Here is a 4,867-nt window from a genome sequence, read left to right as displayed (position 1 = left end):
CAACCAGCGTGGCCAAATGCTGAAAACATCAGACAAAGACTCCTGAACTGACCTATTTCAAAGGACACTTTTTTAACTGTACATTTCCTGTGAAAACAGAAGTGTATTTTGAAAACAGACAATGCATGTAACAGGCTGAAGTTGACACGGCGTCCCAGAACGCCAACAACCAACACACCCAGGGTACCTTGGACGTCATATGTGGACGTGCACGTTTCTGTCTCGGTCAGGCCTGGGGGCCAAGTGTAGCCTGCAGCTTGTCTTTCAAAATATTCCACAGAATATTGTTAAATCAAGTAAGATCACTTCACATTTTTTCTGTTTACCTCATGATTGCAGCACCATCATGTAGTTTGTAGACATGCACCAAGTAACTGTGCTGGTGGAGCCCATGAATTTTTATTAAAGGGATAGTGCACCCAAAAATGAAAACTCAGCCATTATCTACTCACCCATATGCCGAGGGAGGCCCTGGTGAAGTTTTAGAGTCCTCACATCCCTTGCGTAGATCGGTGGGGGGAGCAGCTAACACACCTAATGGCAGACAGCGCCCCAGACTAACGTCCAAGAACACATAATTGAAACCACAAAATATCTCCATACTGCTCATCCGTAGTGATCCAAGTGTGCTGAAGCCCTGACATAAAAAGTTGTTTCAAAAATAGTCATATGGACTCTGTTTTTAGCCTCACTGTAGCCTGTAGCTCTGACTGCTTCTCTGTGCTCTGCGCTGACGTGCGCGCGCTCAGGGTGATCGGTGATGCACGGCCTCTGAAGAGCAGCAGTCTCGTCAGTACTGATGTCCAGATTCTCAAGTGCAGGCATCGCCAATTCCCAGTCTGAGCAGCAAAGACTTTCCTCATCCATTGGCACTGCTTTGCATTTGAAACAACTACACCACCAGGTTTCCAGTGCTCGACTCCGGTATTCTGCGGCTGGCTGAGGGTTAGGCTCATGAGCTGCGGCGGCTGCTTCGTCCAGTAGCCTGAGTTCCGTCTGTATACTCAGGCTCAAACAAATACGGCTCGACAAAGAAATGCTGTTCCTCCTCAGTTTCAAAGTCTTCAGACATGTTGGGCTGTCCTTTGCTAAAAGACCGTAGTGCAAATGATCTTTTAGCTACTGTGGTTACTGTTCTCTCCCCCTGCAGTGCACGTGTCACGTGATGTAAATACGGGTGAGCAAAGCTCATGCTTTCGCTGGTCTCGCACACACGTGAGCTCGGTGCACAGAGAGGCAGTCAGAGCTACAGGCTACAATGAGGCTAAAAACAGAGTTCAAATGAGGTTTTTCCAAACAACTTTTTATGTCGGGGCTTCAGGACACTTGGATCACTACGGACGAGCAGTATGGAGATATTTTGTGGATTCAATTATGTGTTTTTGGACGTTAATCTGGGGCACCGTCTGCCATTAGGTGTGCTGGCCGCTCCCCCCTTGGATCTCTGCAAGTGATGTGAGGACTCTAAAACTTCACCTGAGCCTCCCTCGGCATATGGGTGAGTAGATAATGGCTGAATTTTCATTTTTGGGTGCACTATCCCTTGAACAGACAGTAAACAAACAAACACGACCACAGCAAAAAAGGTTAAAGTCCACTGTGTTTGTCTCATTTGCATGTGATTTAATTTTCTTTTTATATAACCCATATTGTGTGTGAAGCAGTTGGCCCCCAGATATGTTGGCCCTCATTCAAAAAAGTTTGGACACCCCTAGTTTAATAACATGTTTTACTATGTTTTGTCAGAGCTAGACGCAGCCCTGGTTTCTCCTCTGATACCCTGCAAGTTAAGAGGATAGGTTCTTCAGGTTTGTGATGTAACAAGCTCTGGCTGTTTGAATCCGTGTCTGAGACCGTCGTTAGTACACTGCAGTCCCAAGGCATTGAAAAAACTTGGGGCCTTTAATGATATGTGAATTCTTGGCATGAAGTAACACTCGCTCACAGGTGGGAAGGCTGCAACAGTTCGTTTGCATCTCACATTAGAGCCAATAAACACATTGTTTCATCCATTCCTTACGCTCGTACTCGTCTGTTTTTGGATTTGAAAAAGCTACAGTAACACCATCCTCCGCATCTCACAGAGTATCTCTCCGACTACAGCCCCATTCAGACACAGCTCAGCATGTGGAGAAGCTTGACAGGCAGAGAATGGTCAGTTTAATGTGGGAAAACTCACCTGTTGTTGGGCTCCACCAAACACAGCATCCTCCACCTGTTCAGTGTCCAGGTGTGGCCGATATTCATGCTGCATATCTTTCATTTTGCCTCCTCGCTTGGAATAAGTTCTTTTGTGGTGAAAAATCACAACTCAGATAATGAGACTAACAATGTGTCAGACACGCATCAAAGATTAGGACAGAGGTCCAAGCCAATAACAGTTACTGATTTGCAGGAGCTCATAGTGACATGTGCAGAGACCTTGCACACAAATGGTGCAGCCACACAGGTGATTTCACTTGACTTCAATCAGTCAGAGCACCTGTGGGGACATGCAGGGTGTCTGTTAAGGTTTCTGTACCTTTAAACCATCATTTAACTGCTGTAGGAAGGATTCTCTTTCACACACACAGTGTCCCTGACTGAACCAGTTCACCGTAAAAACCCCAAATAACTCCCAGAAATGTTGGGTTTACCTTGAAGTCCATGTTATGAGTCTATAAATGGGATTCATCCTCTTTAAACAGGCCATAAAAGCTATTTATGGAGCCGTCTGTCACTGAAGATAAACACAAAGTCAGCCGCTGTCCGAAAACATTTTAACATATCACTCCACTCCAGGTCTGCATTCATGTTGTAACCTGAAAGGCTCGTCTGATGCTTCTCTCCTGCGCGTGTCTGTGCAATAATACAGCCTTCATGTTCTCAGATCCAGGATGGATCAGAGATCATAGAGAAACTGAGGGAGATGGGTTTCCATGGCAATACTGTTTCTTTTCCTTCTCCCCAGCTTGACGTCACATCGGGCTCCCTGGTAAACCTTTAGCACAAAGGTGTGTATGCACAGACGAGAGCAGAATGAAGACAGAAATGGGCGACAGCAAAGATCCATATTCACTGTGAGCGTGGTCAAAGTGCTGTGAATCATCTATTGACTGTGTCTCTGCACGCTGCTGTGTGTCTCACATTTATCTTATCTCTGGTGTTTTATACACAGCTGCTCCCACAAAATAATCACCTTCAAGTCTTTTATCTGCGATGATGGAACTCATTCAGACTAAACACAAAGATGTGTTTTTACTCTCTCATGTCTGATAAAAGTGACGTGAACATCAAACCCGTCTGACAGCTGCTGTTCACTGATGCTGCTCCTCCACTGATGCTCTTCATCAGCCTGCAGAGGTTATGTGTTGTATAAACTCAGCCTACTTTTATTCTCTGTGTACAATCCTGCCATCTGCTGGTTTACAGTCAAAGCTGTGCTTGCTGGTTGTGAATCGAACAAAATCAGTCACACAACTGAAAATTAATCTCTCTAAAAAGCCCTGTTAATATACAGCTCTTAAATCATTTTACAGGCCTCTATAAGGCCTCTGCTCGAAAACTGCACACCCATAATGAAATTAGTATATTTTTTAGAAGGTTAAATATATGCAGTAATATTATTATGCAGAACCTGATGTCATCTAATATAATAAAGTCTGTCATTAGTCCCTCTGCTGCTCCTTCTTACTGTAATAATTATGATTCTAAACAACATCCTGTTGTTAAAACATAAGTGAAGCTTTTCCACAGATCCTGGAGGGAAAGACACAGACCTACAGAACCTCCCATCACTCCGACATTTACAGTATTTAAAGCAGTCATTAGTTGTTTGAAACAAGATGGATGAGCTTCATGATGAAATTAATATGTACAGGTACATGAAGATGGGTGGATGTGTATCAATTGAATTATATGTTTGGATATGTTTACATTTATATTTGTGTCGTGTGTAAGTATGTTTGGATCAATAATAATGTTAGGTGGGCACATTTTTATTTATTCAATGATTTTTAATCTATGATAGTAATAAAAATTTATAGAATAAAATTAAATAAAATTGAATTAAATTAAATAATGACAATAATAATAATAACAAAAATGTGTATTAATTAAATGATATGTGTGGACATGTGTTATTTTGTGTATAAGAATGTATGCAGAAACAATAATTAGGTGGGCTTTAATTATTTATTTATCTATTTATTTTCCTCAATGACATTATTATTATTATTATCATTATTATTATTATTATTATTATTATTATTATTATTATTATTATTATTATTAGCAATAGGAGTAGTAGTATATTTATTGGTGGGGCTCTAGGCTTTATTTATTTATTTATTTATCTTCCTCTATGTTTGTAATGATAACAATACCAAAATAATAATAATTATTATTATTATTATTATTATTATTATTATATATTATTTATTATATTATCATTATTATTAGCAGTAGGAGTAGTAGTATATTTATTGGCGGGGCTTTAGGGACACATTTATTTATTTATTTTCCTCCATGTTTGTAATGATAACAATACCATAATAATAATAATAATAATAATAATTATTATTATTATTATTATTATTATTATTATTATTATTATTATTATTATTATCATTATTGAGAACAACAACAACAACAATAATACTAATAATAATAAAAAGATGAAGAAGAATATGTCTATCAATTTGATTACATGTTTGGATGTATGTATGCATCAATGATAATGTTACGTAGGCTTTACGGATATTTATTTATTTATTTATTTTACTCCATGATATATTATTATTATTATTTTATTATCTTTTTTTTTTTTAAATGATAAAATGATAACAGCTCTCACTACTACACGTATAACCATTTAACCATTTAAACA

The sequence above is a fragment of the Epinephelus fuscoguttatus genome, linkage group LG13 (assembly GCF_011397635.1).
Source record: "Epinephelus fuscoguttatus linkage group LG13, E.fuscoguttatus.final_Chr_v1".
In the NCBI taxonomy this organism is placed as follows: Eukaryota; Metazoa; Chordata; class Actinopteri; order Perciformes; family Serranidae; genus Epinephelus; species Epinephelus fuscoguttatus.
The sequence above is the reverse complement of the archived record's forward strand: the minus strand, read 5'-3'. Positions refer to the sequence as shown.